Raw genomic sequence first — 16,649 nt, 5'->3', positions numbered from 1 at the left:
AAATTGCAGTAGATCCCCAGGACCAGGAGAAAACGGCGTTCACATGCCCATCTGGCGTATTTGCATACAGAAGGATGCCATTTGGCCTGTGCAATGCACCTGCAACCTTTCAGAGGTGCATGCTCTCAATTTTCTCTGATATGGTGGAAAAATTCCTGGAAGTCCTCATGGATGACTTTTCAGTATTTGGAGACTCATTCAGCTCCTGCCTTAACCATTTAGCACTTGTTCTGAAAAGATGCCAAGAGACTAACCTGGTTTTAAATTGGGAAAAATGTCACTTTATGGTGACTGAAGGAATTGTCCTTGGGCACAAAATTTTGAACAAGGGGATAGAGGTGGACCAAGCTAAGGTAGAAGTAATTAAAAAATTACCACCACCTGCCAATGTTAAGGCAATCAGAAGCTTTCTGGGGCATGCAGGATTCTATAGGAGGTTTAAAAAGGATTTTTCAAAAATCGCCAAACCTCTGAGCAACCTGCTAGCTGCTGACACGCCATTTATCTTTGATAAAGAGTGTCTGCAGGCATTTGAGACTCTGAAAGCTAAATTGGTTACAGCACCAATCATCTCTGCACTAGACTGGACTTTACCATTTGAGTTGATGTGTGATGCCAGTGACCATGCCATTGGTGCAGTGTTGGGACAAAGGCATGACAAGCTTCTGCACGTCATTTATTATGCTAGCCGTGTTCTAAATGACGCACAGAAGAACTACACAACCACAGAAAAAGAGCTACTTGCAGTGGTTTACGCCATTGACAAATTCAGATCCTATTTAGTAGGATCAAAAGTGATTGTGTACACTGATCATGCTGCTCTTAAATATCTACTCACAAAGCAGGATTCAAAACCCAGACTCATCAGATGGGTGTTGCTTCTGCAAGAGTTTGATATAGAAATAAGAGACAGAAAAGGGACAGAGAATCAAGTGGTAGATCACCTGTCCCGAATAGAACCAGTGGAAGGGGCGTCCCTCCCTCTCACTGAGATCTCTGAAACCTTTCCGGATGAGCAACTGTTTGCCATCCAGGAGGTGCCATGGTTTGCAGACATTGCAAACTACAAGGCAGTGAAATTCATACCCAAAGAGTACAATAGGGTGCAATCAAAGAAATTAATCACAGATGCAAAGTACTATCTTTGGGATGAACCATATCTCTTCAAGAGATGTGCAGACGGAGTAATCCGTAGATGTGTGCCTAAAGAAGAAGCACAGAAGATCCTTTGGCATTGCCATGGATCACAGTATGGAGGACATTTTGGAAGTGAACGAACAGCCACAAGAGTCCTCCAAAGTGGCTTCTACTGGCCTACTCTCTATAAAGACTCCCAAGCGTTCGTGCTTAATTGTGACAGTTGCCAAAGATCCGGCAATCTACCTCACAGTTATGCAATGCCTCAACAAGGGATCTTGGAGATCGAGTTGTTTGATGTATGGGGCATTGACTTCATGGGACCTTTCCCACCATCATACTCAAACACTTATATTCTGGTGGTAGTGGATTATGTATCCAAATGGGTGGAGGCTATTGCAACACCCACTAATGACACTAAAACAGTGTTAAAATTCCTCCAGAAACATATCTTCAGCAGATTTGGTATCCCTAGAGTATTAATCAGTGATGGGGGCACTCATTTCTGCAATAAACAGCTTTACTCTGCTCTGGTACGTTATGGAGTCAGCCACAGGGTAGCTACTCCATATCACCCACAAACTAATGGGCAAGCTGAAGTCTCAAATAGAGAACTTAAAAGAATCCTGGAACGGACTGTAATTAACCGTAGAAGGGATTGGGCAAGAAGCTTGGATGATGCTCTATGGGCATATAGAACAGCATTCAAGACCCCCATAGGGACCTCTCCATACCAGCTTGTGTATGGAAAGGCGTGTCACTTGCCAGTGGAACTGGAACACAAGGCCTACTGGGCAACCAGATTCCTGAACCTTGATGCCAAGTTAGCTGGAGAAAGACGATTGCTCCAGCTAAATGAGCTAGAGGAATTTAGACTCAATGCTTTCGAGAATGCAAAAATATACAAAGAGAAAGCGAAAAGATGGCATGATAAGAAATTGTCATCCAGAGTCTTTGAGCCAAGGCAGAAAGTTCTGCTATTTAATTCTAGGCTCAAATTATTCCCTGGGAAATTAAAATCCCGGTGGAGTGGTCCATATGTAATTACAAGTATATCACCATATGGATATGTAGAGCTTCAAGATAATGAATCTAACAAAAAGTTCATTGTTAATGGACAGAGAGTTAAGCATTATCTTGAAGGCAATTTTGAGCAAGAATGCTCAAAACTGAGACTTGATTAAAAGCTCAGTAATAGTCCAGCTAATGACATTAAAGAAGCGCTTGCTGGGAGGCAACCCAGCCAATCACAAAATTTAATTTTATTCGTTTTGATTAGTTAATTGATTTTTACAGGTATATGTCAAAGTATCTTCAAGGTAAAATAGCAGTTGATTGGATTCACAGAGTTCCACGGGAATTTGGAAGCTCACTGGCATGAAAAAGCCAGTAAGAAACATTTTGGGCGTTGAACGCCCAAAAGAAGCACCCACTGGGCGTTCAACGCCAGTAAGGGTAGCCATCTGGGCATTAAACGCCAGAAAGAAGCACCTTCTGGGCGTTTAACGCCAGATTGTTAGCATCCTGGGCGTTCAGAAAAACGCCCAGTGACAAAGGACTTCCTGGCGTTCAACGCCAGAAAGAAGCATCAGCTGGGCGTTGAACGCCCAGGAGAAGCAACAATTGGGCGTTAAACGCCCACAACATGCACCAGTTGGGCGTTTAACGCCAGGATGGTGGGGAGAAGGTAAAATTCGTTTTTCTTCACAAATTTTCTAATTTTTATGTTTCAATTCATGATTTCTTGCATAAACATGTTTCAAAATATCATCCTTCAATTCCAAAAATTTTAATCCTAATTTTTAAAAACCCTAATTTCTAAAATCCTTTTTTCAAAAATATCAAATGTATCTTAATTCATAAACCCAAATCTTTTTCAAATCTTTTTCAACTCATCATATCTTTTGGATTTCGAAATTGCCTCTCCCTCTATTCCTCTCCTGTCCTTTCTTTTGCTTGAGGACAAGCAAACCTCTAAGTTTGGTGTGATTTGCCATGATAATTGAGCTAAAACTCATCAAGATCATGGCACCTAAGGGAACAGGAAGAGCAAGGATGTGAACTTAAGGGAGCTGAAGCGTCAGAAATTAATTCTTGAAGGCACCCCACAGACTAGAGGAACATCCACTTCCCAAAATACAGGTTGTTAAGTTCTAATTCTAGCTTTAACTCTGTGATAGTATTATTATAGGATTTTACCTTAGAAGTTATATAGGAGTAGTAGTAATTAGCATATCTATTTTGATTTTATTTTCAATTAAGTTATAAATTATTTTTCTCATCATCATCAAACATGAATAAAATAGTAGATTTTTAGAATAAAGAGGCAATAATTTTTTTCGAGTTCTTAATAAGAAAAATTCTAATTATTTATATGTGGTGGCAATACTTTTTGTCTTCTGAATGAATGCTTGAACAGTGCATATTTTTTATATTGAATTTTATGAATGTTAAAATTGTTGGCTCCTGAAAGAATGATGAACAAGAGAAATGTTATTGATGATCTGAAAAATCATGAAATTGATTCTTGAAGCAAGAAAAAGCAGTGAAAAAAAAAATTTTGCGAAAAAAAAAAAGAAAGAAAGAAAAAAGCAAGAAGAAAAAGCCAATAGCCCTTAAAATCAAAAGGCAAGGGTAAAAAGGATCCAAGGCTTTGAGCATCAATGGATAGGAGGGCCCAAGGAAGTAATTCCAGGCCTAAGCGGCTAAATCAAGCTGTCCCTAACCATGTGCTTGTGGCATGCAGGTCCAAGTGAAAAGCTTGAGACTGAGTGGTTAAAGTCGTGATCCAAAACAAAAAGAGTGTGCTTAAGAGCTCTGGACACCTCTAACTGGGGACTTTAGCAAAGCTGAGTCACAATCTGAAAAGGTTCACCCAGTCATGTGTCTGTGGCATTTATGTATCCGGTGGTAATACTGGAAAACAAAGTGCTTAGGGCCACGGCCAAGACTCATATAGTAGCTGTGTTCAAGAATCAACATACTAAACTAGGAGAATCAATAATACTATCTGAATTTTGAGTTCCTATGGATGCCAACCATTCTGAATTTCAAAGGATAAAGTGAGATGCCAAAACTGTTCATAAGCAAAAAGCTACTAGTCCGGCTCATCTAATTAGAATCTGAGCTTCACTTGAAACTCTGAGATATTATTGTTTCTTAATTTCTTTTCATCCTATTTTATTTATCTAGTTGCTTGAGGACAAGCAACAGTTTAAGTTTGGTGTTGTGATGAGCGGATATTTTATACGCTTTTTGGGGGTAATTTCATGTAGATTTTAGCATGTTTTAATTGGTTTTTAGTTAAATATTATTAGTTTTTAGGCAAAAATCATATTTATGGACTTTACTATGAGTTGTGTGATTTTTTCTGTGATTTCAGGTAATTTCTGGCTGAAATTGAGGGAGCTGAGCAAAAATCTGAGTTAGGCTGAAAAAGGACTGCTGATGCTGTTGGATCCTGACCTCCCTGCACTCGGAATGAATTTTTTGGAGCTACAGGAGTCCAATTGGCGCGCTCTCAACGGCGTTGGAAAGTAGACATCCAGGGCTTTCCAGCAATATATAACAGTCCATACTTTGCGCGAAGATAGACGACGTAACATGGCGTTGAACGCCAAGTACATGCTGCTATCTGGAGTTAAACGCCAGAAAAACGTCATGATCCGGAGTTGAACGCCCAAAACACGTCATAACTTGGAGTTCAACTCCAAGAAAGGCCTCTACTCGTGGATAGCTTTAGTCTCAGCCCCAGCACACACCAAGTGGGCCCCAGAAGTGGATTTCTGCACCAATTATCTTAGTTTACTCATTTTCTGTAAACCTAGGCTACTAGTTTACTATTTAAAACAACTTTTAGAGACTTATCTTGTACCTCATGACATTTTCAGATCTGAATTACATACTTTTTGACGGCATGAGTCTCTAAACTCCATTGTTGGGGGTAAGGAGCTCTGCAGCGTCTCGATGAATTAATACAATTCCGTTATTTTCCATTCAAACACGTTTGTTCTTATCTAAGATGTTCATTCGCGCTTAATTATGGAGAAGGTGATGATCCGTGACACTCATCACCTTCCCCAACCATGAACGTGTGCCTGACAATCACCTCCGTTCTACATCAGACTGAATGAGTATCTCTTAGATTCATTACGCAGAATCTTCGTGGTATAAGCCGGATTGATGGCGGCATTTATGAGAATCCGGAAGGTCTAAGCCTTGTCTGTGGTATTCCGAGTAGGATTCTGGGATTGAATGACCATGACGAGCTTCAAACTCCTGAAGGCTGGGCGTTAGTGACAGACGCAAAAGAATCAATGGATTCTATTCCAACCCGATTGAGAACCGACAGATGATTAGCCGTGCTGTGACAGAGCATAGGAACGTTTTCACTGAGAGGATGGGAGGTAGCCATTGACAACGGTGACACCCTACATAGAGCTTGCCATGGAAGGGACTTTTCGTGTGTTGAAGGATTTTAAGGAAGAGTTGAAGTTCGAGGGACAAAGCATCTCCAAAACTCCAACATATTTCTCATTACTGCACAACAAGTAACGCTGTTATTCTCTTTTATTTTTATAATCAAATCTGGTAATTTCACTTTTAATCCTATTGGCCTCCTGACTAAGAGTAATAAAATAAACATTGATTGCTTCAAGCCAATAATCTCCGTGGGATCGACCCTTACTCACGTAAGGTATTACTTGGACGACCCAGTGCACTTGCTGGTTAGTTGTGCGAATCACAAATTCGTGCACCAGTGAATATCCGGAGATCCGACAAGAGATTATAAGGAGAGGATGGGAAGTTCTCTCCAATCCCATTTAACAAGTCGAAATCTTAACGGTTCAAGAGTTCTATGAAAACGCATGGATCACTAGGAACCATGATCAAAGCATGAACCCAAACCCAAAGAATTGGCTTACAATGGTTCGGGGGAAATGCTTAGATTTCAGTCCGGAGAACGTAAGGTTGGCGTTCAACTTGCCTATGATGCAAGAAGACGCACGCCCCTACACTAGAAGGGTCAACTTTGATCAAAGGTTGGACCAAGTCCTCATGGACATATGTGTGGAAGGAGCTCAATAGAAAAGAGACTCAAAAGACAAGCCGGTTCAATTGAGAAGGCTGAACCTTAAGCCTGTGGCTAGAGGATGGTTGGAGTTCATCCAACGCTCTATCGTCCCTACTAGCAACCGATATGAAGTGACTGTGGATCGGGCCATCATGATCCATAGTATCATGATTGGGGAAGAAGTGGAAGTTCATGAGATCATACCTCTAGAACTCTACAAGGTGGCTAACAAGCCCTCCACCTTGGTAAGGCTAGCTTTTCCTCATCTCAGTTGCCATCTATGCAACTTAGCTGGAGTTGTCATAGAAAGAGACATCCTCATTGAAGAGGACAAGCCCATCACTAAGAAGAGGATGGAGCAAACAAGAGAGCCCATTCATGGATCTCAAGAGACGCATGAGGATGCTCATCATCAAAAAATCCCTGAGATGCCTCAAGGGATGCATTTTCCTCCAAATAACTATTGGGAACAACTCAACACTTCTCTAGAAGGATTGAGTCATAACATGAACCAATTAAGGGTGGAACACCAAGAGCACTCCATCATTCTCAATGAGATTAGAGAAGATCAAAGAGCTATGAGGGAGGAGCAACAAAGGCAAAGAAGAGACATAGAGGAGCTCAAGAACACCATTGGTCCTTCAAGAAGAAGGCACCACCCTCACTAAGGTGGACTCATTCCTTAACTTCCATGTTCTTATCTCTCTGTTTTTCAGTTTTATGCTATATGTTTGTCTATGTTTTGAGTCTCTACTACATGATCATTAGTATTTAGTAACTATGTCTTAAGGCTATGAATAATTCCATGAATCCTTCACCTTTCTTAAATGAAAAATTTTTATAATACAAAAGAACAAGAAGTACATGAGTTTCGAATTCATCCTTGAAATTCGTTTAATTATATTGATGTGGTGACAATACCTGTTGTTTTCTGAATGAATGCTTAAACAGTGCATATTTTTTATCTTGTTGTTTATGAATGTTAAAATTGTTGGCTCTTGAAAGAATGATGAACAAAGAGAAATGTTATTGATAATCTGAAAAATCATGAAATTGATTCTTGAAGCAAGAAAAAGCAATGAAGAACAAAGCTTGCGAAAAAAAATTTAAAGAAAGAAAAAGAAAAAGCAAGCAGAAAAAGCCAATAGCCCTTAAAACCAAAAGGAAAAGGTAAAAAGGATCCAAGGCTTTGAGCATCAATGGATATGAGGGCCCAAGGAAATAAAATCCAGGCCTAAGTGGCTAAATCAAGCTGTCCCTAACCATGTGCTTGTGTCATGAAGGTCCAAGTGAAAAACTTGAGACTGAGTGGTTAAAGTCGTGATCCAAAGCAAAAAGACTGTGCTTAAGAGCTCTGGACACCTCTAACTAGGGACTTTAGCAAAGCTGAGTCACAATCTGAAAAGGTTCACCCAGTCATGTGTCTGTGGCATTTATGTATCCGGTGGTAATACTAGAAAACAAAGTGCTTAGGGCCACGACCAAGACTCATAAAAGTAGCTGTGTTCAAGAATCAACATACTTAACTAGGAGAATCAATAACACTATCTGAACTCTAAGTTCCTATAGATGCCAATCATTCTAAACTTCTAAGGATAAAGTGAGATGCCAAAACTGTTCAGAAGCAAAAAGCTACAAGTCCCGCTCATCTAATTAGAACTAATATTCATTGATATTTTGGGATTTATAGCATATTATCTTCTTTTTATCCTATTTGATTTTCAGTTACTTGGGGACAAGCAACAATTTAAGTTTGGTGTTGTGATGAGTGGATAATTTATACGCTTTTCGGCATTGTTTTTAGGTAGTTTTTAGTAGGATCTAGCTACTTTTAGGGATGTTTTTATTAGTTTTTATGAAAAATTCACATTTCTGGACTTTACTATGAGTTTGTGTGTTTTTCTGTGATTTTAGGTATTTTCTGGCTAAAATTGAGGGACTTGAGCAAAAATCTGATAGGAGGCTGAAAAAGGACTACAGATGCTATTGGATTCTGACCTCCCTTCACTCGAAATGGATTTTCTGGAGCTACAAAACTCCAAATGGTGCTCTCTCAATTGCGTTGTTAAGTAGACATCCAAGGCTTTCCAGAAATATATAATAGTTTATACTTTATTTGAGTTTAGAAGACGCAAACTGGCGTTCAACGCCAGCTCCATGCTGCATTCTGGAGTAAAACACCAGAAACACGTCACAAACTAGAGTTAAACGCCAAAAATACATTACAACTTGGCGTTTAACCCCAAGAGAAGCCTCTACACGTGTAAAGCTCAAGCTCAGCCCAAGCACACACCAAAGTGGGCCCCGGAAGTGGATTTCTACACTTAGACTTATTTTTGTAAACCCTAGTAACTAGTTTAGTATAAATAGAACTTTTTACTATTGTGTTTTCATCGGGGAATTATCTTCTAATTAATCTCTTGATCACGTTTGGGGGCTGGCCATTCGGCCATGCCTGGACCTTTATCACTTATGTATTTTCAACGGTGGAAGTTTCTACACACCATAGATTAAGGGTGTGGAGCTCTGCTGTTCCTTAATTATTAATGCAATTACTACTGTTCTTCTATTCAATTCATGCTTATTCTTATTCTAAGATATCCATTCGTACCCAAGAACCTGATGAATGTGATGATTATGTGACGCTCATCACCATTCTCACTTATGAACGTGTGCCTGACAACCACTTTCGTTCTACATGCAACAAATCTTGAATGAATATCTCTTGGATTTCTTAATTAGAATCTTCGTGGTATAAGCTAGAATCCATTGGCAGCATTCTTGAGAATCCGGAAAGTCTAAACCTTGTCTGTGGTATTCCGAGTAGGATTCAGGGATTGAAAGACTGTGACGAGCTTCAAACTCGTGACTGTAAGGCATGGTGACAACACAAAAGGATAGTAAATCCTATTCCTGCATGATTGGTGCACGAAATTGTGATCAATACTTTTCACAACTCAAATAATCCCCGGTAATGAATCCAAAAACTTGGTGTTCAATACCATGGCATAAACACAACTTCGCACAACTAACCAGCAAGTGCACTGGGTCGTCCAAGTAATAAACCTTACGCGAGTAAGGGTCGATCCCACGGAGATTGTTGGTATGAAGCAAGCTATGGTCACCTTGTAAATCTTAGTCAGGCAGACTCAAATGGGTATAGTGATATACGAATAAAACATAAGGATAAAGATAGAGATACTTATGTAATTCATTGGTAGGAATTTCAGATAAGCGTATGAAGATGCTTGGTCCCTTCCGTCTCTCTGCTTTCCTACTGTCTTCATCCAATCCTTCTTACTCCTTTCCATGGCAAGCTTATGCAAGGGTTTCACCGTTGTCAGTGGCTACCTCCCATCCTCTCAGTGGAAATGTTCAACGCACCCTGTCACGGCACGGCTATCCATCTGTCGGTTCTCGATCAGGCCGGAATAGAATCCAGTGATTCTTTTGCGTCTGTCACTAACGCCCCGCCTTCAGGAGTTTGAAGCACATCACAGTCATTCAATCATTGAATCCTACTCAGAATAGCACAGACAAGGTTAGACCTTCCGGATTCTCTTGAATGCCGCCATCAGTTCTTGCCTATACCACGAAGACTCTGATCTCACGGAATGGCTGGCTCGTTTGTCAGGCGAGCACTAGGTTGTCAGGCGATCAACCATGCATCGTGTATCAGGAATCCAAGAGATATTCACCCAATCTAAGGTAGAACGGAGGTGGTTGTCAGTCACACATTCATAGGTGAGAATGATGATGAGTGTCACGGATCATCACATTCATCAAGTTGAAGAACAAGTGATATCTTGGACAAAGAACAAGCGGAATTGAATAGAAGAACAATAGTAATTGCATTAATACTCGAGGTACAGCAGAGCTCCACACCTTAATCTATGGTGTGTAGAAACTCCACCGTTGAAAATACATAAGAACAAGAGTGATCATTGATGGTGTTTTTGTGGAAAAATGAATTTCCAACACACAAATCCAACCGGCAAGTGTACCGGGTCGCATCAAGTAGTAATATCTCACTTAGAGTGAGGTCGATCCCACAGGGATTGATGGATCAAGCAACTTTAGTGGGTGATTAGTTTAGTCAAGCTAACATTGAAGTGAATTTGGATGAAGTGTAGCCAACAGAAAGTAAATGACAGGGAATTAAAAGTGCAGAATAATTAAATTGCTGAAACTTAAAGAACAAGAAAGTAAAATAGCTGAAACTTAAATTGCAAGAAATATAAATTGCATGAAATATAAAGGGGAGTGGGTGCTGGAAATTAAAATTCAACAGGAAAGTGTAAATAGCAATCAAACAGAGAAGTAAAAGGTGCAAAATCATGCAACAGATCTAAACAGAAAATGGAAATTGCTTGAAGAATTCTAAACAGAAAAGCAGTGCTTAATTTGCAGCAATTTAAAAGAATGTTGAAGATCTCAGGGAATCAATGAGACTAGAGAACAAGTCTAGATCTCACTCCCTTCCTTGATCCAACAAGAGAGAAGTTGCAGAAAATTTAAAAGAACAGATTGCAGAAGAAGAAGATTTAAAACAGCAAATGAAAATTGAGTTATGCAGTAAGAGAACAAGATGAATCTCAAATCAGGAATGAAACAGAATTCCTTCCTTCCCAATCCAAAATTCCAAAACAGCAATAAAAACTAAGAGAGAGCTCTCAAATCCTAATATTCCCTAGTGGGTCTCGCCTCCTTTCTATCTCCAATCAAGCTCTAATTGATGCCTTTATATAGGCTTTACAAAGTGAAAATGAAAATGAAATTAAAACAAAATAAAAATCCTAATATAATTGATCCATGTGCCTTTGAGTCATGTTGAGTGGGCTTTGCTTGCTTTGGATTTGAGGGAAATGGGTCTTGGATGGCCTTGGTTCAATTGGTGAAGATTTGAGTTCAAAGGGAATTTGAATTGAATTTTGATTGAATTTGGCCCATGACACTCCCAGGAGGCTGCCCTGCCCATGTGGAGGGCAGGGCAGGATTTGGTGCATGTTGGTGTGGCTTGGTGCGCAAAACGCTGCCCTGCCCGCGCCGAGGGCAGGGCAGGAAAAATTTGGTGCGCCAGAATGTGCCACGGTGCGTGCTTGGTGATGTGCGGAAAACGATCCGACACAAAACTCACCGGCAAGTGTACCGGGTCGCATCAAGTAATAATAACTCACATGAGTGAGGTCGATCCCACAGGGATTGAAGGATTGAGCAATTTTAGTTTAGTGGTTGATTTAGTCAAGCGAATCAAGTTTTGGTTGAGTGGGTTGTATTTAACAGAAGCTAAATGACAGTAAATGTAAAGGGGGAAGGGAAAATTGCAGTAAATTAAAGAGCAGGAAAGTAAACTTGCAGAATCTTAAAGAACAAGAAAGTAAATGACTGAAACTTAAAGTGCAAGAAATGTAAATTGCAGTAACTTAAATGGCAAGAAATATAAATTGCTTGAATGTAAAAGGGATTTGAGGACTGGGATTGCAGAATCTAAACAAAGAGAAAGTAAATTGCAACAATTGATAGAGCAGAAATTGAATTGGAAGCAATGAGAATTCAAACAGAAAATGAAATTAAAATGCAGCAGGGTTCACAGAAGAACCAAAAGTAAAATTGGGTCTCAGGTCTCAAGAGACTAGGTAGCAGAGCCTAGATCTCTATTTGCCTTCCCAGATCCAAGTTCACAAAGCAATTGACAAGGAATTGAAGAAGAAGCAGTAAAGAGAATGTAAATTGATTTAATTATGCAGAAAAGTTACTAAAGAGTTCTTGAGTGGAGATTGAGACAGAATTTCCTCAATTCTTAACACCCAAGAATCAAAACAAGGAAATTAAAAAGACCCAAGCAAGAATGAGGAAGAAGAGAGATCAATTCTCCTCCCCAATTCTCTGAAATCTTGGTGTAGTCTCTCAAGGAAAGTTACAAAAGCTCAAAGAAAGTGCAAAATTCAAGGCAAAGCAAAAGGTAAGTCAAAAGGTGAAGTAAAAGTTCAAAAGTCCTAATTACATCAAACTAGCTCCTATTTATACACTTTCTCTTTTTGGATTTTGGGATTTGAATGGGCTTTTGATTTGGTGAAGAAATGAATTAAAATGGGGTTTTAATTTGAATTTTCGGCCCATGAGAGGTTGCTCCCAGGAGGCTGTCCTGCCCTTGTGGAGGGCAGGGCAGGATTTGGTGCATGTTGGCGCGGCTTTGGTGCGGCTTTGGTGCGGCCTGGTGCATGTTGGTGCGCAAAACGCTGCCCTGCCCGCGCCAAGGGCAGGGCAGGAAAAGTTGGTGCGCCAGAATTTGCTTTGGTGCGCTGTTGGTGCTGCCAGAATCAAGAATTGGTGCGCCAGAATTTGCCTTGGTGCATAGGATGCTGCCCTGCCCTCGCGGAGGGCAGGGCAGAAAAAATTGGTGCTGCCAGGATTGAGTGTGGTGCGCGCTGGTGCTGCCAGGAGAGTGATTTGGTGCGCCAGAAGTGTCTCTTGGTGCGCCAAATCCATGCACCAACAAAATGCTGCCCTGCCCTCGCGGAGGGCAGGGCAGTGTTTCCACTTTGATGTCCCGTGTTCGAAACACGGCTGGAACACACGCTCAATTAATTTCCTTGGTTTCTTGGCGCGGCACTCAACCTTAGTTCCTTGCTTCTTCCTTGTTCCGTGTTCGATTCTTGTGGCATGCATGGGTGACATTTTTCCTTTGATTTTCTTCCTTGGTGAGCCCGATACTGCCCTTGTGGAGGGCAGGGCAAGGTTCTCTTCTTCTTGGTTCCAAGGCACAATTTTGTGCTCTGCCCTTGTAGTGGGCAGGGCAGAGTTGCCTTCCTTGCTTGGTTCCCTTATGTTGCCCTCCTAGAGGGCAGTGTGCCCTTGTGGAGGGCAATGTTTGCCTCCCCCTTTGCATGCGGCACACTTCCTCTTGCTTTGACCACACTTTCCTTTCCTTGGGCTACACTTCTTAGGCCACGCTTTTCCTTTTCTTTTCTTTTCTTCACCTATAATAAACCAAAACAACCACTCCAAGTATCACTAAATTCAAGAGGCTTATAAATCAATTAAAATTCAATTAAAATTAGCTTAAACCTCATGATTTAACATTAATTTCATGGTGGTTGCTTGATTTAGAGAAGTTATGCATTTTCACTCCAAATCACTTACTTAGGATGCAAGAAAGTGCATAAATGCTAACAAAACAAGTGAAATTAGCTTGAAAAATGGGTATATGATGACTTGTCATCACAACACCAAACTTAAATCTTGCTTGTCCCCAAGCAAGCATCAAAACTAAGAGAAATTGAAATGAATAAGAAAAGAACACATATCCTTATTAGGCATATAGCAGAACTTCAATCTGTGGGGTCTTTATGCAGACAATGATAACTCAAGTTATTGTTTGCTGTTACATAATACACATTTTTCATCAAAGGTTTGCTAAACTTGCTGTTATAAGACTTACTTTTTACTCACTCCCTTGCTAACTTTTCTTTCTTATAATGCTTAACAAGCTTATTCTTTTGGAGGTTTGGTGTCAAATGTTGCATGGCTTTATTTGTTTCTTTCTTTTACTCAACATCTGTCCACCACAGACACTTGGCTCACTAATTCTTCCTAGGATCATTGATGCCCAGCAACTCTTTGGATAACTAAATGTTTTGTATCTAAGTTGCTCTTTATTGTGGACTTTCAATTGGCCATCCCAAATCAGTTGATCTAAGTGACCGGGTTTTAAAATACCCCTTAGAATTTACTCATCCAAGCAGATCTTAGTACAAGAACACCACAGGCATATGTCCTAGGGTCCAAGCTATTGGTGTCCAACCTTTATTCTTTGTTTTTCTTGCCATTTTGGCTTTTTCTTCTTCCTTTTCTTTCTGTTTTTGTTACCAAGGGCTGTTTCATTATTGATAAGAGTCTTTACAACAGCAAGCTAACTCTCACTTGAATGAAAATGATATTATGCAACAATTATTTCATGAGTTATGCATTTAATCAAACACATATACCACCACCAACTTCCATTCATACTTATGCAACATTGGATATTTCACTTTCAATTCAGACCAAACTCTTTTATTTAAGCATATGGGAAACAAGACAATTTTTAAATCTAAGTGATGGATAACAAGCATTATGCAGATTTAGCATTTTTAACAAACAATTTCACTTGCAGCTAGATAAACACTTTAGCAAGACATACAATGGTTTCCAGATTCAAAACATTTCACAGCAGCAAGGATTAAGTTTTAGATACAACCTTTGAAGTTGCAGCCCTTTGATTTTTCCTTCTGTTGTGTTCTCTTTAAGTTAAAATGCATAATGTCTTCAATTGTTGACTCATGTCCTGCATAATCCTCAAAGTTGCTTGCTTCTCAAGCCCTTAATTGTATGGTTAGTATGCATAAACTGAGTGTGGTTCCAGGATTGATTTTTGGTGTAGGGACACCAAACTTAATTGTTTGCCACTACCTCAGATGCAACAAGTCAACCATATTTGAAACCATGTATCCTTGCTAAAGGTTAATGAAATTAAAGCTAGAAAACAATTCAACAGTTGAATAATGTGTTTGATTGCTTGGAGCTAGAATCATGCAAGAGGTGAGAATGTGTTTTTAAATGATATTTTTGGTGGAACACCAAACTTAGAAGTTTTCATTCTCCCTCAAATTGTTTTGGTGTGCAACACCAAACTTAGCTCCTTGCAATGCATACCAATTATTCAACATTTTTATTGAAAAAGCTATGAAAAAGAAAACTACCTCAGGTTGGGTTGCCTCCCAACAAGCGCTCTTTTATTGTCATTAGCTTGACATTGAACTCCCTTTAGGGTGGTTGATGTTGGTGATGTCTCAACTTGTCACCTCTCACTGTCAGCTTTCTCTGTGTGCCTTGATGCTCAATTTCCATATGCTCAAGAGAAAGTATTTGGTTGACAGTGTAATAATCTTCTGCTCCCTGCTGTTGATATACTAGTTGCACCTTATCACCTTTAGAAAATCCTTCAGTTGGGATTTTCTTGTTCTTCCACCCTTTGTGAGCCTTTTTCTTGCTCTTCATCTTTTTCTTTCTTGTTGATCTTTCTTTCTTGACAGTGACTTGAGTTGTGATACCTTCCTTCTTGTTTATCACCCCTGCTTCCTTTTGAATCCCTTTTTCTTCTTGCATCTGTTTGTTTTTCTGTTCTACTTCCTTGTCAGTTGATTGCTTTGGAAGGAGATCATCACTCATTTTGCTTGTTTCTTCATCCCTTTGTAATTCTGGAAAGACTTTCAGGATGATGCTCTCCTCATGCATCCTGAGGGTTAACTCTCCTTGCTCTATATCCACAATGGCTCTAGCAATGGCCAGAAATGGTCGACCAAGTATTATGGAGTCACTTCCATTTTCTGAAGAATCCAGGATCACAAAATCTGCCGGATAGATGAACTTGCCAACCTTAACTAAAAGGTTCTCAATCAGCCCTTTAGGATATACTACTGATTGGTCCACCAATTCCAAGGACATCTGTGTTGGTTTCACCTCCTCTATGCCAAGCCTTTTCACTAGAGAATATGGGATTAGATTTATGCTTGCTCCTAGATCGCACATTCCCTTGTTAATGAATAGGTTTCCAATAGTGCATGGTAAGAAGAAACCTCCAGGGTCTTCAAGCTTGGGAGGGAGTCCCTTTTTAATGAGTGCACTGCATTCTTCACTGAGCATTACAGTCTCCTTTTCATTCCACTGTCTCTTCTTGTTAATGAGCTCCTTTAAGAACTTGGCATATAAAGGCATTTGCTCCAATGCTTCAGCTAAAGGTATGTTGATCTCCAACTTCTTGAAAGTCTCAAGAAATTTGTGGAAATGCTGCTCCTTTGTTTCCTTGTGAAATCTCTGTGGATAAGGCAGTGGTGGTGTTGAGCTCTTCTCCACTTGATGCTGTTTTGGAATTGGTTCTTCCCTGATTTGCTCTCCTTTCTTCAAATTCTGTGGCTTGTTGTCTTCCTCTGTGAGTTTTTCTGGGACATTCTTGGTCATCATGTCCTTGTTGATGGCTTCATCATTCTTTGTTGGCTTAGTGTCATTATGCTTGGTTGCCCCTTGGTTACCATCTGTTAACACTTTTCCACTTCTTAGTTGCACAACCTTGCATTCTTCCTTTGGGCTGGGAATGGTGTCACTAGGTAGTGAACTTGATGGCTTCTCAACAGAAATCTGTTTGGAGATTTGTCCAATCTGCCTCTCTAGGTTCTTCATGGAGGCTTCTTGGTTCTTTGTTGTCAATTCTTGGTTCTTCATCAGTTTCTCCATGAGCAACTCTAGATTAGTGATCCTCTGTGAGTCTTGTGAGATGGGTTGATTTTGGGGTGTTGATGGATGATGATAAGTGTTTTGGTTAGTTGGGTGGTTATTGGTTAGGTGATGGTTAGAATTGGGGTAGTTGTTTTGTGGTTTTCTGTATGAGTTTTGGTTAGTG

This window comes from Arachis stenosperma, chromosome 5, assembly GCF_014773155.1.
Source record: "Arachis stenosperma cultivar V10309 chromosome 5, arast.V10309.gnm1.PFL2, whole genome shotgun sequence".
Taxonomy (NCBI): domain Eukaryota; kingdom Viridiplantae; phylum Streptophyta; class Magnoliopsida; order Fabales; family Fabaceae; genus Arachis; species Arachis stenosperma.
The sequence above is the reverse complement of the archived record's forward strand: the minus strand, read 5'-3'. Positions refer to the sequence as shown.